Source organism: Mustelus asterias, chromosome 15 (genome assembly GCF_964213995.1).
Source record: "Mustelus asterias chromosome 15, sMusAst1.hap1.1, whole genome shotgun sequence".
In the NCBI taxonomy this organism is placed as follows: Eukaryota; Metazoa; Chordata; class Chondrichthyes; order Carcharhiniformes; family Triakidae; genus Mustelus; species Mustelus asterias.
Genome location: NC_135815.1, coordinates 58766221 through 58792884, shown reverse-complemented (window position 1 = coordinate 58792884; position 26664 = coordinate 58766221). Strand labels below are relative to the sequence as shown.

At 43.3% G+C, this 26664-nt stretch overlaps 1 protein-coding gene across 2 annotated transcripts in view; it reads right to left on the bottom strand.

Annotated features, from left to right (window-relative positions):
- The window catches only part of ipcef1 (interaction protein for cytohesin exchange factors 1), a 138006-nt gene that overhangs the window by 97121 nt on the left and 14221 nt on the right, over window positions 1-26664 (bottom strand). The window lies entirely within an intron of this gene.

Below are 26664 nucleotides of genomic sequence, written 5' to 3'. Positions count from 1 at the left end.
AATAGCCAAAACTGCAATATCTTAAGAGTCCAATGCTTTTAATTAAATGCTAATGATAATGAAAAACAGGGCAGAGGCATTTTTCAACAACATTTTAACGAAAATGTTGTTAAATGAATGATACCATCTCACAAATACAAACTTTAAAACAAGCTGTTTAACTGCCGTCAAAATGGGATCAATCAACCATGGTTAGGAGCCATAGCAGTTATCAATGAGCGGTATGTGGTTTCAAAGCTGCAGAACCCTGACATAGTGAATCAAGACAGCCCACTGGTGGCATAGTGGCACAGTGGTTAGCACGGCTGCCTCATCAGGGACCTGGGTTCGATTCCTGGCTTGGGTCACTGTCTGTGCGTTGTCTGCACGTTCTTCTTGCGTCTGCATGGGTTTCCTCCGGGTGTTCTGGTTTCCTCCCACAGTCTGAAAGATGTGCTGGTTACATGCATTGGCCATGCTAAATTCTCCCTCAGTGTACCCGAACAGGCGGTGGAGTGTGGCGACTGAGGGATTTTCACAGTAACTTCATTGCAGTGTTAATGTAAGCCTACTTGCGACACTAATAATTAAACTTAATCATCGTGTTAAACGCACTGCAGTCTTGGAAATCGGGGGGGGGGGGGGGCCTAAATAGTGCCTACAAGAGGACCAGCTTTGATGATCACGGAGTCTGTGTTCTCACTCATTTGTACCCCATTACTAATCATATTTATGGACCCATAAATGGGGAAATAAAGAAGGCAAGCTATCTGTTCTGAACAAATGTTTTAACATCTTACTTTAGAGTGGTATTATTCACGTTGTGCTGCCTTAAATTAACAAAGAGCTTACTTTTATCGTGTCAGGTTGCCAGGAATAATCTCCTGGATAGTAGTGCAAGTAACTCAGGAAAAAACTCATCCTGATAAGCCAATTATCATCCATCTGTTTATCATCAGTGAGTAAAACAGGAGCATGGAAGCAGTCAAGGGGTGACAAATGTAGAAAATGAAGGGGAAATATTCTTTAAATTTAGTTACAAAGTTGTTAGCAAGATCTGGATTGTGTAATGTAGAACAAAATTCAATGGTCAGGTTTTATTTTGTATTTCTGTATATATACACAAATCTTATTTATAAAAAATCAATTCTTCAGAGCTGTGGCCAGAGACACTTTGGGTCATGTAACATCAAAAAGCATCCTCTCCTCCACCTCAGTATTCACGTGCACTTAGGGCGGCACGGTGGCACAGTGGTTAGCACTGCTGCCTCACAGCGCCAGGGACCTGGGTTCGATTCCCGGCTTGGATCACTGTCTGTGCGGAATCTGCATGTTCTCCCCATGTTTTTGTGGGCTTCCTCCGGGTGCTCCGGTTTCCTCCCACAATCGGAAAGATGCGCTGGTTAGGTGGATTGGCTATGCTCAGTTCTCCCTCAGTGTACCCGAACAGGTGCCAGAGTGTGGTGACTACAGGATTTTCACAGTAACTTCATTGCAGTGTTACTGTAAGCCTACTTGTGGCACTAATAAATAAACTTTTTAAAGACAAACAGAGAACATCTTACAACAATAAAGCTGAAGGTGAGCTGATCTCACCCGTGTCTCGTTTAAAAACTTTTAACTGTCTCAAGTAAAAGTTTGAATAAAAGGAAATGTCTTTAAATTAATAGAAGAAATAGTAATGAGGAATGTCAGACAAAAATGGTCACACCATGATTCCATTTGTGCCAGGCAGGTTAAACTGGACAGATGCTCACATGTTGTTCATTTGACCATTCTGATTCAGAACTGCTTTCAAACAAACTATCTTTGGTCGTCCTGTCATTCTATCCATTATTTAGGGAATAGTTGCCATTGTTGTTACCAATCCAGCAACAAACATCAAAATTTTTGAAAAAAAGCATACTTTGGGTTAGTGATAGATGAGAAAGGATGAACAGGAATGGGAATCCATCCAAACCTTTGTAGTTAGTGCAGGGATGAGGACAAGCAGTGAAGAATATGATTCTTTTCATTGTCTCCAGGGAAAACTAGCCATGGGCACGATCTTACAAAAAAATACTAAGTGTCGAATGAGCAAGAAAACAGGAGAGATTCGCACTGGTGTTTTGGGTAAGCTGCGAATAGCAATCTTATAGAACTTAGTGCAAAAAATGATTCAGGATGTGATTCTAGTCAGCAAGTGGGGGAGCGCAGAGCTGTGCTCACCGGGGAAGCCGACTGCTGAGCTCTTGGGTCGCCATTGTGCAGGCGCCCTGATCTTCCAGTGTTCCCTCTCTCTCCAATCACGACCCCTGTACAGTTCACCATTCCCCCCTTCCCAACTGCCCTCGTCTGCAGAATTCCCCCTTTCTCGTCACCCGACTGCCCTGTCTTCCCCTGTTGATAGTCCCTGACTATAGAGTTCCCCCTTCCCCTTGCCGATCATCCTGTCAGCAGAGTTCCCCCATTCCCCCGATCTGCATAGTTCCCCCATTACCCCGCCAATCGCCCCCATCTGCAGAATTCCCCCTTTGCCCACCAATTACCCCATCTACAGAATTTCCCCCTTCCCCACGCCAATCATCCCCATCTGCAGAGTTCCCCATTCATCCCACGATCGTCACCCCTGCAGAGTTTCCCCCTCTCCCCACCGATTGCCCTGTCTGTAGAGTTCCCTCCCTCGCTCTCCAATCGTACCAGCCTCCAGAGTGTCCTCCCTCCCACTCCAATTGCCACTCCAGCAGGGGGCAGAGTTCCCTTCCCTCCATGACTGCCACCCCTGCGGAGCTCCCATTCCCTCCGCCCATCATAGCTCCACCCGCACAGGCTCCGCCTCCTTGGCATTGCCCCGGCACAATTATAGTGCTCAGTGGGGCGGCACGGTAGCACAGTGGTTAGCACTGCTGCTTCACAGCTCCAGGGACCTGGGTTCGAATCCCGGCTCGGGTCGCTGTCTGTGTGGAGTTTGCACATTCTCCCTGTGTCTGCGTGGGTTTCCTCCGGGTGCTCCGGTTTCCTCCTACAGTCCAAAGATGTGCGGGCTAGGTTGATTGGCCATTCTAAATTGCCCCTTAGTGTCCCAGGATGCATAGGTTAGAGGGGTTAGTGGGTAAATATGTAGGGATATGTGGATAGGGCCTGGGTGGGGTTGTGGTTGGTGCAGACTCGATGGGCTGAATGGCCTCTTTCTGCACTGTAGGATTCTATGAGTGAGCAGTGTCAGGGTGTCCATTGGGCACTGCCAGGCTGGCACTGCCCCAGGGGCACTGCCTGGCCTTGCCCCTGACCACCTGGGGGGTCTTCAATGGCCTTCAATCCCCCCCAGCAAGGCCGTCACATCTGGTCTCCTGCTGGTGGAGATCATCTGTGATTCTTGCTGGGGAGAAGCTCGAGCAGCGAGGTGGTTAAGGTAAGTGAGCCTGGATGATAGTGTCCGGGATTCACTAATGACATTTAAGTTTTATGTCTTTAATATTTAAGATCGGTTTTGTGCTCTTTCTGGGCTAGAAACATAGAAAACTACAGCACAAAATAGGCCCTTCGGCCCCACAAGTTGTGCCGAACATATCCCTACCTTTTAGGCCTACTCTAACCCTCCATCCTATTAAGTCCCATGTACTCATCCAGGAGTCTCTTAAAAGACCCTATTGAGTTTGCCTCCACCACGAAGCCAATTTTGTTGGCAAAACAGGGCCGGTAAGATAGGGGGAGGCGAGAAAGTAGGCGCGTTTCTCATTTTTTGCCTCGTGTGATCTTGCCACCTTGCCTTCCTGAAAGTCGGGCAGGACGAGGTCATAACATCGCGCCTTGTACATTTTAACACACAATGTCCAAGTCTGAGTGTATTGCACATTTAAGGTAATTTTTTGAAGGAGGCAGCAAGCAGTTTTATCAATTATAACTTGGTTCTGGTGCCTGGTGAAGGCACTCATGTACAAGTGATGCCTGCAGTTGCCAAATGTACAATGCTTTGAATCATTTTTCAAGCCTATGATGTAAATTTTTACCTCAGAGCTATTGATAACCTCACTGCAGGAATATCACAACCTAGGTCCCAGATTCAAGAGGATTTCAATTGCTCAAGATGTGTGCTGGAGGACCAGCTAGAACCCACAAGTGTCTTCTGGATGATGCATTCCAGAGAGTATAAAAAGATTGACTGTATTGCCTTACCACTGTATATCCTCTTTGAAAATATTTCTGTACCAACATTGGTTAGGGTAAAAAAAAGGGCTTGTTCCAAACCCTGTCTCAAAACACTTCACAACTAATTACTATACAACTTCAGTTTGTGTTATACAAGCAAATGTAACATTTGAAAAGGTAGCTGAAGCTCCAATTTAAAATCTTGTTCAATGGCAAGAATGCAGCAACATCCCCTCATTACTACACCTGCTGCTGTCAGTTTAGAACAGATCATATCCATCAGTTTGTAGTGGAAGCACTGCATTAGGGAAATTCGATTAGAATTCTCCATAATGTCCTTTCAGGTACTACGAACGCCTTGAGTACCTGTAGAATTACCAGTTGGAAATCTCTGATTTCAGTTCATTTCCCACTTTCCCTGCAGCAAAATGAGGCCATTTCAATTTAGAAGCTCATCCTTTTGAGATATTCAGGTGGATTTTTTCCAGTACCTCTCAGATTCATATTTTATCCAGATTATTACATAACACTGCTGCAAATGATACTGCTTTGTGGGTGGTCTTATCCAAACATCATATTATATCTCACAGGTGTTCTTTTGTTAATTTTGGGTCTATTTTGTACCCTTCTTTGTTCTCTATCATATCTTGGATCAATCTTCTAGTTGAGTCCCACTCCCTAGGACTTTGAGTCCCTTGCTTGACCAGTCACATCACCTGAGTAAATGTTTGGCAACTACAAATAGCAAAATCACAGGGGTAGGATTTCTCCCCAACCGCACAGTATATGTTTTCCAGCAGTGGAGGCGGTTTACCATTGGCTGCTGATGGGATCTTCCAGTCCCGTTGATATCTACAGCGTTTTGCGTGGCTTGCCCATCCCACTGCCTGGTAACCCTCCACAGGGAGTCACCTTTGGTGACCGGCAGATCCCGGCATTGGGAAGAGCTGGAAAATCCCCACCCATTGTCTGTTATTTTCAAGCTAGTGCTATCATCAGTGGAAAACATCACATCAAACTTTCTTCTAATTCCCAACTATTAAGAAAAGAATAAGTGAATACATAATATGTGCATAGTCATCCATTTCCTCAAAGGAAATACAATAAAAGGTTGTGAAACTAAATGCTCTATAAACCGCTATATTTATCACCCCTCTCCTTCTCATTTCCTTACAAGCTCCGAGTCATCTAAATCTACCTCCCAAATATGATTTATTTGCTTGATTCAACTACATCAAGGACTCACTCCCTTCACAGCTCAGGACATCTCCAAGGTTGGTTTGAAAGCTAGAACTGCCTCATCTTATCCAATACTGGACTAATCACAATGCTTGAATATACTTGAAAATTATTTGTAGACATTTGTTTGAGCATGTTATGAAGGAGACAAGTTCCACAATGCATAAAATGCAATAGGATTTGAAGATGTACATGCCTTTTTAAAACTTTCATGTATTGCACCTTATTCAAATAGACAGCTACCAAATAGACAGCTACCAAATTAAAATTAAACAGATCTGATTGATAATTACCACAGTAGTTTCTCCAATAGGCTCGCGCATCCCTGCATCTATAGTGACAGTCATCCATGCGCCCACATGTTCTTGCAAATGGTCACTTAACAGACTCCCATGGTGTAAGGGAATATTTGGTGTGTGATTGACCACTTGGTGTCTTAGGCTGGATATTGTATGGTGAAGGACACAATGGGGATCAATTGGATAATTGCTGTAAAAAGATTGCACCGAAGCCCATCTTTGCTACACCTGTCTGTTGGTGAGGGATAGGATTCCTTAAGGAGGATCCTGTTTTTGTTATCACTCCTTTTATGGCATACCTGTTCTGAAGGCTTTTGTCAAGAAATTCTCGCAGTTCCTGAAACAGGACCCAACAGAAATGGATTTCAACTGATTGTGCAGTGTGGGAAGGGAGCATATTGGTACTGGTTTCCTTCATCTTCCCTCCTGGAAGATTTCTGTTGGGTCCTGTTTCTCGGAAGTGCTGTAATCCATAACGCTATGAATTGGAAAATGGGATTTGGCTGGATAGCTCTTTCAGCTGGCACAGACACAATGGGCTGTCATAGAAATGATGTGGAGATGCCGGCGTTGGACTGGGGTAAACACAATAAGAAGTCTCACAACACCAGGTTAAAGTTCAACAGGTTTATTTGGTAGCAAAATCCACTAGCCTTTGGAGCGCTGCTCCTTCGTCAGGTGAGTGGGAGTTCTGTTCACAAACAGGGCATATAAAGACACAAACTCAATTTACAAAATAATGGTTGGAATGCGAGTCTTTACAGGTAATCAAGTCCTAAAGGTACAGACAGTGTGAGTGGAGAGAGCGTTAAGCACAGGTTAAAGAGATGTGTATTGTCTCCAGCCAGGACAGTTAGTGAGATTTTGCAAGCCCAGGCAAGTCATGGGGGTTACGGATAGTGTGACATGAACCCAAGATTCCGGTTGAATCATAGAAATAGAATCATAGAAACCCTACAGTACAGAAAGAGGCCATTCGGCCCATCGAGTCTGCACCGACCACAATCCCACCCAGCCCCGACCCCCATATCCCTACATATTTTAGCAACTAATCCCTCTAACCTATGCATCTCAGGATACTAAGGGGCAATTTTTAGCATGGCCAATCAACCTAACCCGCACATCTTTGGACTGTGGGAGGAAACCGGAGCACCCGGAGGAAACCCACGCAGACACGAGGAGAATGTGCAAACTCCACACAGACAGTGACCCAAGCCGGGAATCGAACCCAGGTCCCTGGAGCTGTGAAGCAGCAGTGCTAACCACTGTGCTACCGTGCCGCCCTCTGCTACCGTGCCGCCCTGTTGAGGCCGTCCTCGCATGTGCGGAACTTGGCTATCAGTCTCTGCTCAGCGACTCCACTCACATTGTCTGCACCTTTGAGACTTGATTACCTGTAAAGACTCGCATTTCAACCATTATTTTGTAAATTGAGTTTAGAAACATAGAAAAACTACAGCACAAAAACAGGCCCTTCGGCCCCACAAGTTGTGCTGAACATATCCCTACCTTTTACGCCTACCTATAACCCTCCATCCTATTAAGCTCCATGTACTCATCCAGGAGTCTCTTAAAAGACCCTATTGAGTTTGTCTCCACCACCACTGACGGCAGTCGATTCCACTCGCCCACCACCCTGTGTGTGAAAATCTTCCCCCTAACATTTCCCCTGTACTACCCCCCAGCACCTTAAACCTGTGTCCTCTCGTAGCAGCCATTTCCACCCTGGGAAAAAGCCTCAGAGTCCACCCGATCTATGCCTCTCAACATCTTATATACCTCTATCAGGTCTCCTCTCATCCTACGTCTCTCCAAGGAGAAAAGACCGAGCTCCCTCAGCCTATCCTCAAGGCATGCCGCTCAATCCAGGCAACATCCTTGTAAATCTCCTCTGCACCCTTTCAATCTTTTCCACATCCTTCCTGTAATGAGGCGACCAGAACTGAACATAGTACTCCAAGTGGGGTCTGACGAGGGTCTTATATAGCTGCACCATTATCCCCGGACTCCTAAACTCAATCCCTCGATTGATAAAGACCAGCACACCATACGCCTTCTTAACCACCTCCTCCACCTGCGGGGCCGATTTCAGATTCCTTTGGACCCGGACCCCAAGGTCCTTCTGATCCTCTACAGTACTAAGAGTCTTTCCCTTTATATTGTACTCCTTCATCCCATTTGACCTGCCAAAATGGACCACGACGCATTTATCTGGTTGAAGTCCATCTGCCACTTCTCCGTCCAGTCTTGCATCCTATCTATGTCCCTCTGTAACTTCTGACATCCCTCCAGACTATCCACAACCCCACCAACCTTCGTGTCGTCGGCAAACCTACCAACCCATCCCTCCACTTCCTCATCCAGGTCATTTATGAAAATGACAAACAGCAAGGGTCCCAGAACAGATCCCTGGGGCACACCACTGGTGACCAACCTCCATTTAGAAAAATACCCATCTATACCCACTCTGCCTCCTTTGGGCAAGCCAGTTCTGGATCCACAGGGCAGCAGTCTCTTGGATCCCATGCCCTCTCACTTTTTCTAGAAGCCTTGCATGGGGGACCTTATCGAATACCTTGCTAAAATCCATGTAAACCACATCTACCGCTTTCCCTTCGTCAATGTGTTTAGTCACATTTTCAAAGAATTCCACCAGGCTCGTAAGGCACGATCTGCCTTTGACAAAGCCATGCTGAGTATTCTTGAGCATACTAAACCTCTCTAAATGCTCATAAATCTTGTCCCTCAGGATCTTCTCCATCAGCTTACCAACCACTGAGGTTAGACTCACCGGTCGGTAATTTCCTGGGCTATCCCTATTCCCCTTCTTGAAAATAGGAACCACATCCGGCACCTCTCCTGTCTCCATCGACGACGCAAAGATGGAGAGATTGTCTACAGAATCTCTGTGGGTGGAAGTTCGGAGTGGGAAGGGGTCGATCACTTTGCTGGGAGTTTTCTATATGCCGCCCAATAGTTGCAGGGAGGTGGAGGAGCAGATAGGGAAACGGATCCTGGAGAGTTGCAATAATAGCCAGAGGCTCTGCAATCTCTTCCCTCGCCTCCCACAGTAACCTGGGGTACATCCCATCCGGACCCGGCGACTTATCTATCTTGATGCCATTCAAAGATTCCAGCACAACCTCTTTCTTAAAGTCCACATACTCAATCTTTTCAGTCCACCGCAAGCCTGCAGTACATCCACCCAGGTCCTTTTCCTCTGAAAACCGAGGCAAAATACTCATTAAGCACCTCTGCCATTTCTACTGGTTCTGTACAGATTTTCCCGCCTTCACCTTTTATAGGCCCTATTCCTTCATGTCTCATCCTTTTACTCTTCACATATCTATAGAACGCCTTAGGGTTTTCCTTAATCCTACCTGCCAAGGCCTTCTCGTGACCCCTTCTAGCTCTCCTAATTTCCTTCTTTAGTCCCTTCCTACAAGCCGTATACTCATCTCGATCCCTATCTTCGCCAAGCTCTCTGAACCTTTTGTACGCTTTCCTTTTCTTCTCGACTAGGTCCCGCACAGCTTTCGTGCACCACAGTTCCTTTAACCTACCAACTTCTCCCTGTCTGCTCGGAACGTTGTCCTGTAGAACTCTAGACAGACATTCTTTGAAAAACTGCCACCTCTGTTCAGTACATTTCCCCGAGAATACCTCCTTCCAATTTACTCCTCTAATTTGCTGCCTTATGTCTTCATATTTTCCCTTACTCCATATAAACGCTTTCCTAGCTTGCCTGATCCTCTCTTTTTCCAATGCAAGCATAAAGGAGATAGAGTTCTGATCGCTATCCCCAAGATGCTCTCCCACTGAGAGATCTGACACCTGTCCAGGTTCATTGGTCAGTATCAGATCAAGTACAGCCTCTCCTATTGTAGGCTTGTCCACATGCTGTGTCAGGAAACCCTCCTGAACACACCTAACAAACTCCTCCCCATCCAATCCCCTTATCCTAGGGATATTCCAATCTATGTTTGGGAAATTAAAGTCTCCCATCACAACAACTCTGCTATTATTGCAACTCTCCAGGATCCGTTTCCCCATCTGCTCCTCCACCTCCCTGTCACTATTGGGCGGCCTATAGAAAACTCCCAGCAAAGTGATCGACCCCTTCCCACTCCGAACTTCCACCCACAGAGACTCTGTAGACAATCCCTCCACAGCATACACCTCTACAGCTGTGACACTATTCCTGATCAGCAGTGCCACTCCACCCCCTCTCTTGCCTCCCTCCCTGTCCTTCCCGAAACATCTGAATCCCGGCACCTGTAGTATCCAGTCCTGTCCCTGAGACATCCAAGTCTCCGTAATGGCCACCACATCACACTTCCAGGCATCGATCCACGCTCTGAGCTCATCCCCTTTATTCACTATACTCCTGGCATTAAAGTAAACACATCTCAATCCTTTGGTCTGAGCTCTCCCCTTCTCTATCCCCCGTCCATCCTCCCTCTTGCACTGTCTATAACCCTTCTCTGTTTGCGAGTTAACTTCCTCGCTCCCAGTCACCTCGTCTCGATCCCCTCCCCCCAACCTATCTAGTTTAAACTCTCCCCAGTAGCCTTAGCCAACCTTCCCGCCAGGATATTGGTCCCCCTGGGATTCAAGTGCCACCCGTTTTTTGTGTACAGGTCACACCTGCCCCTAAAGAGGTCCCAATGGTCCAGGAACCTGAATCCCTGTCCCCTGCACCAGTCCCTCAGCCACACATTCATTCTTCACCTTACTCCATTCCTGCCCTCACCTTCCCGTGGCACAGGCAGCAATCCTGAGATTACTACCTTTGCTTTCCTCCTTCTCAGCTGTCTCCCTAATTCCCATTGTGTCTTTAAATGCCCTGTTTGTGAATCGAACCCCCACTCACCTGACGAAGGAGCAGCAAGCGCTCCGAAAGCTAGTGGATTTTGCTACCAAATAAACTTGTTGGACTTTAACCTGGTGTTGTGAGACTTCTCACTCTGTCATAGAAAGTCATTGCTGAAGCAGCTAGAGATGATTGAGCCTGGGACACTACCCTGAGGGTCAACTGTCGTGATATCCTGGAGCTGTGATGATTGACCTCCAACAAGGACAGCCATATTCCCTTGTGCTAGGTACGACCAACAGTGAATTTTCACTCCCCCAATTCTCATTAACTCCTGTTTTGCTGGGGCTCCTTGATGCCGTACTTGGTCAAATGCTATCTTGATGTCAAGGGTCGTCACTCCCACCTCTGGAGTTGAGCTCTTTTGCCCATGTAAGCACCGAGACTGCAATGAGGTCAGAAGTTGAGTGGCTTGGTGGAATCCAAACTGAGTGTCACTGAGCAAGTGCAGTGTGATAGCCCTGTTGATAACACCATTCATCAATCTACCAATGATCAGGAGGAGTCTGATGGGGCAGTAATGGGATTTGTGCTGCTTTGTGTGGACATGACAAACCTGGGCAATTTTCCACGTTGTCAAGTAGATGGCAGTAATGCAGCTGTACTGGATCAGCTTGGCTAAGGGTGTGGTTAGTTGCGGAACAAGTTTTCAGCGCCACTGCCTAGATATTGTCCAATCTTATAGCTTTTGCAATATGCAGTGCCCTCGGCTGTTTCTTGATACCATGTGGAGTGAATGGAATTAGCTGAAGACTGTCTTCTGTGATGCTGGGGACCTCCAAAGTACATCCAGATAGATCATTCACTCGACATTTCTGGCTGAAGACATTTGCAAATGTTTCATCTTTTGGACTCTTGTGCTGGGTTCCCCATCATTGAGGATAGTGATATTTGTGGAGCCGCCTCCTCTTGTTAGTTGTTTAATTGTCCACCACCATTCATGACTGGAGGTCGCAGGACTACAGAACTGTCACAGCATTTTTTAGGATTTTGTTCGTGTTGTGCCTTGAATATTGTGAAAACAGCACAAGGTTTCCTCAATAGCATATTTTATGAACTTGAGCCAATCTGGCAAGTTACTGTATCATGTTTAGTTGTTAAGCATTTTATACAATGATAAACATTGAGTGATTCTAAATGGACTATTGCATTTTGCACAATATTTAAAGCTTTTAGGAGACATGCTGCCACAACAAGAGAGACAATTTCTTTTTTTTTAATGCAGGTAATGCATTGCCTGGGTCAGTGCCAAAGATGATTCATAGCCACACAAGCAGCTGGGGAACACAGGCAATGCCAAGGGTATAATTCCAATTTTATCTTAGCTTTTTGTGAACCAATTTGTTTTATTAAACTTTATTTGCTCTCTACATGACTGACCAGGAAGCATAGAGCTGTATTCATGTCCTAAAAAATACAAAGTCCAGCAGATCATTTGTGGGATCTAACTCTGCTATTAACAATTTAAACTCCAAGGAAATCAGAGAAAGAAAAGAAAATCCTTGATGAGCCAAATTAAACTACTCACTATTTGATCCTCTGACTCTCTAGTCTAATCTCCTCATTTAGAGAGGCAAAGGCTCTGGCCCAAATTTCACAATCAGAATTGGAAGCCCTGTTTTCAGCAGCCAAAAAAAAAACTACCCACTTACCGTCCTGCGATTTTTCTGGCCAGTCTTCCAACTGGATGCTTTTGCAGGATGTTGCAGAACACAGACAGTGCAGGAAACCTCGGAGAGCTTCTCCGTGCATTGGTGAAAAAGTGTAGGAGTGAATGAGTGAACAAGGTGGCAAACTGGGTAGGGTGGCGAGGTCGGGTCAAGGGGGAGATTTGGGAGTTGGAGGCAAGCTGGGGTTGTTGGATGGCGGGGACTCAGTCAAATTGGGTTGGACCAGGAGCTGGGGGGAAAGACTATTATCGGTAGTTGTGATCCATAGTCAGGAGATGGGGCTGCCTAGAGCTGATGCAAATGTCAAGGATATCGTGCAAAAACTGGAGAAGAACTTGGAAAGTGATGGGGAACATCCAGATGTTGTGGCCCATACCGGGAGCAATGACAGAGATCAAAAGAGCTCCTGCTGAGGGATCAGAAGTAGAACCATTTTTGTTAAAGAGAGGACTTTAGAAGTGGTAATTATAGCATTTTCATACTAGCCACATACTAATTAATACAGGGATTGGCAGATCAGGAAGATAAAATATGTGGCTGTGAGACTGGTGCAGGAAGGAGGATCTGCATTTCATGAGCTGTGGCACAGAACATAAATAGAAATTGCAATGTGATTGAAATGCATTCTTAACAGAATGGGAAGTTGAGAATTTGAGAGAGAGAATTCAGTGCAGAGGAGAAAGGAAGTACTCCTTCTCGCCTTTCACACTTGTAATATTTGTAGAAACTGGAGTCAGATGCTAGTTAAAACTAGAAATCTGTAAATTAATTAGGCTGGTTAAATTAGTTTAGAAAAGTGAATTAATTAACTTAGAACTGTAATAATTAAAAGTATATACATGTTTAGATAGGGATGGCAGTGGCGTGCTGCATTTAGAGGATGTGGAAGTCTGTGGAGAGCAGAGTCATCTCAGGCATTCACATCTGTTGTAACTCGAGGCACTTCAGCTCAAAGGGATCGAGCTGGAATCTGAGGCACGGACATTGTAACGTATCAAGCAGGGGAAAGAGTTACCTGAACATTTAAAAACAGGGAGCTATCACAATCCTTCGGTTAGACAGTGGTTTTCAAAGTTGGTTTCTGGTTAGGATCAGGAGGATGTGACTACATTCGGTCAGGGAAGAGGATTGCAGATGAGGAGCCTGAGCCTTTGGCATTGTCAACTAGATACAATGCACTTGCTGCCTACGTGAATGAGAAGCAAGGTTGCAGGAATGATGGACAAATTAACCATGGCACAGGAAGTCATTCAAGTGGGGGTATTAAAGAAATGTAAGAGTGATGCGGGAAAGTCTCTGCAGCCATGACTAACAGTCACAAAGTCTGTGTTACACCTCTGGATTCCTAGGTTAAGGACATCTCCTCGCAGCTGGAGAAGAACTTGGAGGAGCAGAGTGGATCTTGCAGAGGGAGTTTGAAGAGCTCGGGTACAAAATAAAAATTAGAACCTCAAACGTAACAATATCTGGATTACTACCTCAGTCATGTACAAGTTGGTATAGGAACAAACCAATTAGAAGCTTAAATACATATCTGAAAGGAAATGTGGGAAGCAAGGTGTTTCAACTCATGAGGCAATGCCATCAGCACTGGGGGGTGGGGAAGGGAGTTGTTCTGTTGGGAAGGACCCCAAGAATGGACTGGAATCAGTGTCCTGGCAAATCAGCCAAAGCTGTAAAGCAGAGTGGCAATTTGGGAATAAACCAGGCAGATGATGACAGGATGAGACAGAGTCTATAACTACCATGGGACATTAGCAACTAAAGCCTCTTCAGGAAAACAAACAAAGTAAAAAAAAATTAAAAATAAAGGCACCATATCTGAATGCACAAAATATTTGCAATTGCTTAATAGACAGAAAATAGAGTAAGAATTAACAAATCATTTGAGGTGGTAGGGTACAACTAGAGTGGGCACTATAAAGATCAGTGCTTGGGCCTCAGCTATTTACAACTTATGTCAATGATTTAGAGATACTCAGGTTTTCTGGCAATACAAAGCTAGGTAGGAGAGTAAGCTGTAAAGAGGAGGATGATGCAAAGAAATTGCCAAGGGTTATAGTACAATTAAGTGTTTGGGTAAGGAAGTGGCAGATAGAATATACTGTAAGGTTGAGAAAATGTCCATTTTGGTCGGTAGAACAAAAGCAGAATTTATTTTTTGAAAAGGTGAGTAAAGTTATAGATTCAGAAGGATTTGGGTCCTTGCAAGAGTCAAAGTGAACATGTAGGTTTAATAAACAATTAGGAACATGTATTGCATAGTGTTGGACTATAGGGGAAGTGTTGGCCGAGTGATATTATCACTAGATAATTAATCCAGAAACTCAGCTGAAGTTCTGGGAACTGGGGTCTGAATCCTGCCACGGCAGATGGTGGAATTCAAAATCAATAAAAAATATCTGGAATTAAGAATTTACCGATGACCATGAAACCATGGTCGATTGTCAGAAAAATGCATTTGGTTCACTAATGTCTTTTGGGGAAGGAAATCTGCCTTCCATATCTGGTCTAGTCTACATGTGACTCAGAATCACACCAATGTGGTTGATTCTCAACTGCCCTCTGAAACGGCCTAGCAAGCCATTCAGTTCAAGGGCAACGAGGGATGGGACAATAAACGCTGGCCAGCCAGCGACACCCATGTCCCACGAATGAATAAAAAAAGACAGTTAGAAAATCTTGCTGCACTTATATAGGACATTGGGTGAGACCACAGCTACAATACTAGATTCAGTTTTGGTCTCCTTACTGATGGGAGAATTAACGTGCCTTAGAAGGGTTACAAAAAATGTTACGAGATTGGATCCTGGGATGAGAGGGCTGTTCTCCATGAGGACAAGTTGAACAAAATGGGCTTTGACTCTGGCGAGATTAAAAAAGTCAGGCCAAGATAAAGAAACAAGGGTAATATGAATGCTCAGTCAGAGAACAAATATAGTTTTAAAACAGACATTCTCTTTCTCTTGGACTTCAAAGAAGTCGACATTGTACATATTCCCATGGTTTTCTCGTGTTTGACAAGAATGAGTGGCGATGTCATTGAAAGATATAAATCACGGGAGGTTTTGACATGGTAGATGCTGTTTCTCCTGCCTGAAGAGTCTAGAACTATATGGTACAGTCTCGGAATAAGGGGGTCAGCCACGAGGAGAAATTTCACTCAGAGGGGTGTGAATTGTCGGAGTTCACTATTTCAGAAAACTGTGGATGCTCAGTTGATGACTGTATTCAAGATTGACATCAAATGAAACCTTAAAATCTACTTCTTTGATGAATTTTTAGCCAACTGCTCTAACAATTCCAGAGGTGTCACGCTTTCAAATTTTGTTTCACATGCTCACGAGAAGTACCTTTGGATACTTTATAACGTTAAAGGTGCTACATAAATACAAGTTGTTGGTAGATTTTTGGACACTCTGGAAATCAAGGAACACGGAGATAGGACGAGAATGTAGATTTTGTGGACAAGTTTAGCCATGATCTTACTGAATGGTAGAAAAAGTTTGAGTTCTGTACAGACCACTCCTGTTCCTATTTCCTATGTGACACACTAATATCAATGCTGAGAACTTGTTCCACTGGGAACGTCTACTCCTGAACTGGAGTAGGAGTAGGGCCATCGATAAATAGGGCTGTTAATAGGAGCTGAAATTACTAAGAGGCAATGGTGGATCTGGTTTAACTAACAGGTGTGAAGATAAAGGAAATAGAAGGGGAGATTAAACAGGTCAGGCCAAGGTAAGGGAACAAGGGTAATATAAAAGCTCAGTCAGAGAACAAACATAGTATTATAACAGACGTTATCTTTCTCTTGGACTTCAAAGAAGTTGACATGTACACATTCCCATGGTTTACTTGTGTTTGACCATGGAATGAAATTAATTGGATCATTTCGCATTCGGAGACAGACTTCACAACTTTTCACCAACTCTTCAATAATCTCTATCTACCTTTGGAGACCAAAATAGCTTCTTGCTATTGTTTTAACACAAACTATCCCTGTGTGCTCTTGATCGCAATCCTCCAACAACCTCTCTTGAAACCTGGGCAGACTGATGACTCTTAAACCTCAAGAGAAAGCTTCGATCTATACTCAGCTTCATTTCTACATGGGAAGTACTCCTGCAATTTCTCATCATCACACTGTTACGGCCAGTCACTCATAAACATCACCTCCTCGTGAGTTTCTTCACTAATTTCTCTGGCAATGTATGTCATTTGTTTATGTGAAGTAATTCACAGGTAACTCGGTGGCGAGAAATGAATCTGTCTTCATGTGAAATCGCACTGGAAGCTTGGATTTGCGTGATCTGCTGACACATTATATTTAATATTGTACTGATAAAAAAATCAACCCTCATCTCTGAAGCCATTCTGTCACAAAGAATAGTGTTCCCTTCTTTAAGCCAAACATGATTGTAAATGCTTGGTATTCAGCTAACAAAGTGAACCTTCTACCGCATAAATATTTATGGAATACTTGATTGCAAATGCCTCTTTCTAAATTTGCTCTGACTTTGTTAAGTACACGTAGCATTAGCTACAGGCTTCTCCATAATGTTTACCATTACATGAGGTAACACCAGATCTGATCCTTGCAGTGAGGCATCACACACAAAAACCAACTGCTTTTCTTAGAACCATAGTGGGTCAAAACAACATCACTGCTCAGTAATTTCTCAACTTCAAAGTTCTTTCTAACACTTCACAAACCACTTCCAATCTATTTGATCTTTGAGTAGATGCAGTAACGTGGCCCTTGATGGGGATGTGTGATCCAAGGGTCACATGACTAGTGAAGACCCTATGGCTTGCTCCGGGAGGGGAGGGGGTGGAGTGCGGAAGCTGAGCCAATTGGCAGGAGGGCGGGAGTTGAGGAGGGACTGGCAGTTGGGGCCCGGGAGTCTGTTAGAGCAGTTGCACTTGTAGTCTAGCCTTGTTGTATATGCACATAATTATTCCAATGGCAATAAAGCCTTTATAATTAAAGCTGCATTGAGTCGGCCTCAATCTATTACAGTAGATGATATGGTGAATGTATTAACCAAGTCAGGGATGAACTTGGATTAATACAGAACAATCTTTAGGAACATTTTAAGTTAATTTTTGTTCTCTGGTCTCTTTGCTTTCAAAATCCTCATAACCTTTTCCTGCATTTTATTTGGCGAGCCAGGTATTTACACTTGGCATCATGAAACATTAAAAGCTTTTGCTTTTCAGCTTTGATTCATACTCTTGAAGTTGATCTTGGATTGTGTTCAACTTTACAATGTGCTCTTTCTCTGTCTTACTGCTAATCAGAATGTTATCTAAGAAACAGCACACTCCTTTCATCCTGCTTAATACCTGATCCATGATGCTCTGGAACACAGTAAGAAGTTTAACAACACTAGGTTAAAGTCCAACAGGTTTATTTGGTAGCAAAAGGTTTTGCTACCAAATAAACCTGTTGGACTTTAACCTGGTGTTGTTAAACTTCTTACTGTGTTTACCCCAGTCCAACGCCGGCATCTCCACATCATGACTACCATCGGCTCTGGAACACCTCAGGAGCAGTTAACACCCTGAATGCTAACCTTTCGTACTGCTCCCACACTTTGTTTCTATGAATGGTTAGCAGTTCCTTGCTCTTGTCAGTAAATTCTAATTGCAAATATATATTTGGTAAATTTTTGACTGAACTCCTTTCCATTGGCTAAATCAGAAAATAAATCTTCACTGGTAGGCAGTGGGTATCATTCCTGATCTTAATTTACTGTTTGCTGAGAATCTTAAGTCCAAATGGACCTGTTTGATCATAGAATCCCTGGAGTGCAGAATGAAACCATTCAACCCATCGAGTCTGCACCAACTCTCTGACAGAGTATTTTATGATGTGGAGATGCCGGCGTTGGACTGGGGTAAACACAGTAAGAAGTCTCACAACACCAGGTTAAAGTCCAGCAGGTTTATTTGGTAGCACAAGCCACTAGCTTTCGGAGCGCTGCCCCTTCATCAGGTGAGTGGGAGTTCTGTTCACAAACAGGGCATATAGACACAAACTCAATTTACAAAATAACGGTTGGAATGCGAGTCTTTACAGGTAAACACTCTCTTCACTCACATTGTCTGTACCTTTAAGACTTGATTACCTGTAAAGACTCGCATTCCAACCATTATTTTGTAAATTGAGTTTGTGTCTTTATATGCCCTGTTTGTGAACAGAACTCCCACTTACCTGATGAAGGGGCAGCGCTCCGAAAGCTAGTGGCTTTTGCTACCAAATAAACCTGTTGGACTCTAATCTGGTGTTGTGAGACTTCTTAAAGAGTATCTTACCCAGGCTCTCTCTCCCACCCTATCCCCTTAACCCCACACATTTACCAATGCTAATCCCCCTAACCTACATATCCCAGGACACTAAGGAGCAATTTTAGCTTATCCAATCCACCTTAGTTGCACATCATTGGACTGTAGGAGGAAACCCATGCCGACATGGGAAGAACATGCAGACTTCACACAGGCAGTCACCCACGGCTAAAATTGAACCCGGGTCCCTGGTGCTGTGAGGCAGCAGTGCTAACCACTGCACTACTGTATCACAATGGTTGCGTCCCTCACTGCTCTTCATCTTCTTAATTGCCCCCGATCTTTCTAATCTAGTCAGCTCTTTGCTTACTCCTTCTAACAGAGTACATCACTTGTCGAACCTTTCAAAGTGTCGGCTGTTCATTGTCCATTATCTTGACTTCAGCTTTATGATGCCTACCGTTAGCATTTAGTCCTCCTTGTCAAAGACCACTGTGTTCTCTGACCACTTCCTCAATGACAGAAGTAGTCTTACTGATCCTTACTGTAGATAACTCAGCCCAGTTTAATTGTACTTTCTTGAGCCAATTTCTTGCCATCAGCGAGACTTTGTTGCCTCCTCCTACTGCCAATATCAAGGAATATAATGTATCACTGTATTCCAACCTATCACTAACTTGATCTAACATTGGAATACTGTTACTAGACTAAATAGCCAGTTTTACAACAGTTTTGTGTAAGGAAATGTGACTTGGGGATTTCTTGTATTTTCCTTTAAGATAATACAGCTGCAACTGTATCAATATTGAAAATAAGTTGCAAATCTCTGACTTTCAATTTTATGGTGGGCGCTGGAATTATAACTTCAGCCTTACTGGTCTCATCTTAAACATTCGTTTTTTTCTTGCTCACTGAATACAAAACTTGACCTTCCTGTTCGATAACATCAAATTGTTTCCAAGTTTAGCACATGAGCATTGGAGGATTTCTAGACCCCTGAGCTAGCTTTAGATCCACCACAATCTCAACTCTGTGCTTGATTGTGACCAGGAGCTTTATCCATGAACCGTATCCTCCTCTCCTACATCCTGTCTAGACATGACGGAATTTCCCATGAGCATAGCACTTTGACTGGAAAGTGAGGCAGTCAACTGATTGGTAGCTATCATGGCAATGGGAGCAACTAAATTTCTGACTCCATGTCTTAAGGATGACCAGGCCACGCGAGCCTTACACTGCTGTGTTAACAATCATCGATGTGGTGGTTGTCCCTTTAAGGCAACATACTCAAGACTCTGACCTTGGCCTGTTCCCCTTTGAAATCTGGTGGACCTCCTCTATCCTGGCTCAGGAAAATAATTCCCTTGCAATGTGCAACCCTCTTTCTGTCATTTCCATGGCTGTGACCTCACCACAGGCCTACTTCCAAGTCAGCTTATTGCACAAAAGCTTGGCCCAGATTTTATTATTCTTTAGGCCTCCTACAAATGAGTCTCTAAGGTTAATTTCTAAGTTTGCATCATCCCACAATGACAAGAGAGTTTCTTAATTGGAGGATCTGCAAAAGTCTCGTTTAGCAGTTGTTTCCTTTGTCGAAACATAATTCTCAGTGCAATCTCATTCCTAGTAGTACCATAATCTGGGTCCTGAAACTGGGCTCAGTCAGACAAGATGTAAAAACTACATCAAAAGCATCTGGCCCCATCACGTTGAAGAAAATATTTACTATATCCTCATCCTTATTTTATTAACCTTCAGCCAAATGTTAAAATTCGATCTGTAATTATACCAGTTTTCCGTTGAGATTGAATTCACCCATTGCCCTCAGGTATGTCTTCAGTGCAATTTTCTTTCAATATGTACCATGTTGACTCACTGTGTATCTGAACATGATGTGCACACACAGCAATCTTTCAAATTGGTCAAACTTCCTCAGAATCAACTTTAAGAGTTCCAAAACTGTGGCACAATGTCCCCCAGTCCTTAATTTCTCAAATTCAATGTAAAAGAAAATCCTGTCCCATCCTTGTTACCATCTTCCTACTTTGCCTTGCACTGAGCACAACCAACACACACACAGCTGTAGGTAGCCATTATTAAAACATTATTTTCATTTTCCTAACAGAGAGAGCGGTAGCAGAGAGGGCAATATAAACACAATGCTCAGACCTTGCAATATATTACATTTACTAGGGAGATTTTGGAAGATATCAAAAAGGTAGACATTTAAGATCGGAAGGGAGGGATAATAAATTAAAAGTATAAAGTTTATTTATTTACCACAAATAGGCTTACATTAACACTGCAATGAAGTTACTGTGAAAATCCCCTAGTTGCCACACTCCGGCACCTGTTCGGGTACGCTGAGGGAGAATTTAGCATGGCCAATGCACCTAACCAGCATGTCCTTTGGACTGTGGGAAGAAATTGGAGCACCCGGAGGAAACCCACACAGACATGGAGAGAATGTGCAGACTGCGTACAGACAGTGACCCAAGCTGGGAATCAAACCCAAGTCCCTGGTGCTGTGAGGCAGCAGTGCTAATCACTGTGCCGCCCTTAATCAAACTTAATGAGAAAACCTTTGGTCGTGATGGATTGCATCCATGCACATTAAAAGAAGTTAACAAGAGGTACCGGGGACACTATTAGATATATGTTAAGATTCATTAGAACAGGATTTGTAGCCAGGAGAATAGTGGGCAGCTAATTGGATCTCCAGATTTGAAAAAGGGGAGCTAGAATGAATCCGGAGAATTATAGACAACAATGTCACTGTTAAGAAAGAGAATGGAATCTTACTCAAAGATGTCACAGAAAAACATTGCATATCTGAAAATATAAAAGTAGTCAGCACAAATTTTAAAAGGTCATGCTTGATTAATCTCGCTGAATTCTTTGACGTACTAAGAAGGGTTACTCTGGGTGATGCAGTTCACGTAATAAAAGCCTTAGATAAGGCACCACATAGTAGATGCATAGGGATATAAGAAATAGGAGCAGGAGTAGGTCATTTGGTCCTTTGACACACTCTTCCATTCAATATGACTGACCTTCTACTTCAACTTCCTGCTCCATCTCCTTTCCCTCAATTCCCTTAGTATTAAAAAAACCCCATCAGTCTCTATCTTGAATATACTTAATGATTGAGCATTCACAACCATCTGAGGTACAGAATTCTGAAGACCTACAATGCTCTGAGTCAAAATACTTCTTCTCAGCTCAGTCCTAAATGACTTGCTCCTTATTCTGAGACAATGCGCCCCATTCTAGATTCTTCAGCCAGACTCATGACTCAGAATATGTGAATTCAGACAACCATGAGCAAGATGAATAGCAAACTGGCTACAAAACAGAAGGCGCTGGTGTTAGTTATTAAGATTGGCAAATGGTGGAAAGCAGTGTTTCTAAGGATTAGTGTTGGGAGCACTGTTGTTCACTATTTACAACAATGATCTGGACTTGGGAACTGAAATTTCAATTTCAAAATTTGCGGATGACATCAGATTGTGATACAAGGAAGGGCTGTGACAAAGGATGATATTAATTAATTTTCAGAATGATTTTTAATCAGCAAAGTTTGAGGTGAAATAATACATTTTTCTTAAAGAACAAGGCCACATACCCCTTTGTAAATAACTGCCTGAATATAATGAAGGAATGAAAAGAGATGATGTGATAAAGAACAAAGAACAATACAGCACAGGAACAGGCCCTTCGGCCCTCCAAGCCCGCGCTGCTCCCTGGTCCAAACTAGACCATTCTTTTGTATCCCTCCATTCCCACTTCGTTCATGTGGCTATCGAGATAAAAGTCTTAAACGTTCCCAGTGTGTCCGCCTCCACCAGCTTGCCTGGCAGCACATTCCAGGCCCCCACCACCCTCTGTGTAAAATACGTCCTTCTGATATCCATGTTAAACCTCTCCCCCTTCACCTTGAACCTATGACCCCTCGTGAACGTCACCACTGACCTGGGAAAAAGCTTCCCACCGTTCACCCTATCTATGCCTTTCATAATTTTATACACCTCTATTAGGTCACCCCTCATCCTCCATCTTTCCAGTGAGAACAACCCCAGTTTACCCAATCTCTCCTCATAACTAAGCCCTTCCATACCAGGCAACATCCTGGTAAACCTCCTCTGCACGCTCTCTAAAGCCTCCACGTCCTTCTGGTAGTGTGGCGACCAGAACTGGGCGCAGTATTCCAAATGCGGCCGAACCAACGTTCTATACAACTGCAACATCAGACCCCAACTTTTCTACTCTATGCCCCGTCCTATAAAGGCAAGCATGCCATATGTCTTCTTCACTACCTTCTCCACCTGTGACGTCACCTTCAAGGATCTGTGGACTTGCACACCCAGGTCCCTCTGCATATCTACACCCTTTATGGTTCTGCCATTTATCGTATAGCTCCCCCCATGTTAGTTCTACCAAACAATGATGAGCAAACAAAGCACTAGGATTCATCTCTCGAGGGTTCAAATTAAATGGCAGAGAAGTTATGTTAACCTTGTATAAAACCTTGGTTAGATCACATATGGAGTACGATGAACAGCTCTGGTCTATAAAAAGATGGAGATAATGGAGAAAGTGCAAACAACATATACTAGAATGATATCAGAATTAAACTCATATCCATCAGGAAAGATTAAAAAGCTGGGGATATTTCCTTCAAAAGGGAAGACTAAAAGGTGACCTGATTGATAATGAAGGGATTTGTTAGAGTAGACTTGCTGATGAGACCAGAACTTGGAACTAGGGCTATCAATAGAAAATAGCTTTTAAGTAAATTCAATAGGGAATCCAGAAGACACTTTACCCAGAGAGTAGTTAGGAAATTGAGTTACCAGAAGGAGTAGTTGATATGAATGGTACAGATGTAGTTCAGGACAAGTTAAATAAGCACTATAAATTACAAGTCGTTCTTTCATTCTTTCTTTTCACAGTGCGAGAGTGATATCTTGATGTGGGAAGGAGGGTTGAGGAACATGGATATTTGGGGGTGAATGGCATGTTTCTTTGCTGCAAATCCTTTGTAATGTTTGACAATGCCTCTTGAGGAGACAGTATCCAGCACCAGCTCACTACATATTTTTATTTACACACTTAAGTCTATGAATCCCTTCGAGCACTTCAGCTATATTGTGCTCTTATGGATGCAAAGATGGCAAAATGAAGAATGTTTCCAGTTGATCAGAATTCCAAAGCGGTATGTGAGAACCAATTTGTTGTCCCCTTCCTTATCTACTCAAAGGGAAAACAAAGCAGCCTATTTTCTGATTTTTTGGAATAAATCGTAACTTTTGCTTTTATTTCCATATAATTTTGCTTATAGCAAATTTACTAATCATTCACCAAAAGTGACATCCCCCTCTCCTCCACCGCGAAGATTCTTAATATTTAGAGTGTCGTGTGATCATTGCGTCTGAAATGGAGAACTGGGAACACAAGGCTGGAACTGTTGCACATCTATTTCACTTTGTTTCCATGGCAACACTTAGTACCAACGTACTGCTGCCAGTACAGTAATGTTCTTTTTGTGCTCTGTTGTACAATGCGTGCTGTTCCAGAGATGTAAGAATGAAATTTAAGCTGAACTTGAAATCCAGAATGATCTAAATGTGACATTTAAAACATTGTTAAACTTAGCCTCTTCAAACCATTACAGATCGAAACTGCTGCTATTCTCCCCCATCCCAAACTTTGGTAAAACTCAATGGTTAAAATGGCAACAAGTTATTTGTAATTTGTCAGAACTTCTTAGAGATAGGTTACCCAGAGAGCTAATGAATGTTTTACTTTTAACAGAAAAGGACAAGACTACGTAAAATTACAAAAGATGTTGTAAATACTCAGCAAGTCTATCAGCATTTGGAAAGGGGAGAAGGAGCTTGTTTAGGGTAGGGACCTTTGGCTCAGGGAGGTAGATGAGTTACCTTATATTACTGACTGATGCAATGAGCAGAGATAAGACAAAGGCTGCAAGCCAAACATGGTTCACATTCGGACAAAGTGTGGCTCAAAACATACTTAGTAATCTGGCAATGAATTTCTTTTTTAAAGGATTGGAAAGAGATGAGAAGTGCTGGGATGATATACCTCACGCCACTCACTTAGGCTCTGAAAAGGCATGAGGAAGACAAGGAAATAAAACTGCTCCAAAATGGAAGGAAATACTGAATATAAATGAAAGCGGGTAGGAAAATGGAGGAAATGCTTATGATTAGAAGATGATTGGACGATTGTTGAGCCCTCAAGGAGAAGACAAAATATTGTCTCTAAAGTTTGCACTGAATTAGGAATGAGAAAAGGAACTGAAATGGTGAGTGCCAAGGTCAGAATTATGCTTATAGACAGAACAAAGATGTTCTGCAAAGCTGAACTGAATCAACATTTGTTTCCTATTATTTGGGAGAAAAAAATTGCTTCTGGCTGGTTGAGAATAAGTGGCAAAAAAGAGACTCAGTCTTACAGAACGATAAACAAGAAAAGACTTGATGCACTGTTGTGAAAGATTAAGATAGTATCCCATTCAGACTTTTGTGCTGGTCAATTTGATTAATTTTTAACCAAAAACAATTCAAAGTTATGGTCCCAGAGACATTGCCATTTTCCAGTCTTTTACAATCAAGGAGTAACAAACGGTTTTGATGAAAGGTCATGGACCCAAAACACTAATCCTGTTTCTCTTTTCCCAGATGTTGCCTGACCTATTTAGTTCCAGCATTTTCTGTTTTTATTTCAGATTTCCAGTATCTGTAGTGTTTTGCTTTTGTGAAGGAGTAACAAGTTTTGTCTTACAAACTAGCACAAACCAAAAAATAAGACGCAAGTTACTTCTGATTGTGTTAGAAACACTATCTGATGCTGCATCTGAGCAGGACTGGATAGGTGTATAAGCAAATCACCATGCACATCGCACCCAACAGTTACTCACATGCACTATCGACTTCGCAGTGATAATTGTCAATGTAAAAGTGTGCGCTGCTCAGTGCAATGGAAATAGATACTGTTACTGCATAGTTGGGTAGTTTAAACAGCAATTAATCTGTGCATCTTGCATTACTTGTTATATCTGACAATATCAAATATTGGTCATTGCATACTCTTGCATCAGTCTTAAGAGCTATTATGGACATAATCTGTCTTCTGGTAAAATTGATTCCAGCTTGTTATTACTGACTGACAAATAAGGAAGTAAATTTATTATCGCTCCTTGGGGTGTCTCCGAACAGTCATCATTGCTCCTTCCATTTAAACCCCTACCCTTGTTGGTGCTGAACCAGAAAAAGTTACGATAATCGTAGAATCCATACAGTGCAGAAGGGGGCCATTTGTCCCATCAAGTCTGCATGGATCACAATCCAACCCAGACCCTATCCCCGTAACCCCAAGTATTTACCTTGCAAATCCTCCTGACACTAAGGGCCAATTTAGCACGGCCAATCCACCTAACCCACACATCTTTGGACTGTGGGAGGAAACCGGAGCACCCGGAGGAAATCCACGTAGACATGGGGAGAATGTGCAAACTCTACACAGACACAGTCACCCGAGGCTGGAATTGAACCGAGGTCCCTGGTGCTGTGAGGCAGCAGTGCTAACCACTGTGCTGCAACAGAATATCATAAACAATGACTTGAACAGTCATATTTTTATATTATTGATACATTGGGTCCCATCAGGATTTTGGTGCATAAAAATCACTAAAACTTCAAACTTTAAAAAAAAAATCATCAGTTACTGACATTAACAGCAGAAAACACGAAGGGCCCAATTTTACCATCGAGTTGCACCTGTTTTTGGGCGCGACAGCTTAGTAAAGTCGGGCATTAGGAGAGTAGCGCAATCCACACCCGCTCCACACTGGTTTCCCCCTTAACCAAGGCCCGGAAATGACCATTTTGCATGCATCTAAATTGACTTAATGGGCTGCAGGCCCAACTTTACCAGCACTTCCCCCTTTACCACTGCTTTTGCCCATCCAGAATCGGCGCAAAACAGACATGCTCCATAAAAGTCCGATTCGGGTGCTCCATCTGTGAGTGTTAGTGAGGAGGTAAGTGCCTAGTGTTCAGACGGCTCAGAAGATCAGATGGCTCTCTGTTGCTTATGGGGGCCCTTCGTTGCAGCCATTTTGTTTCTCGGGTCGGGGGGCTCTGTGAGTGTGTGGGGGGTG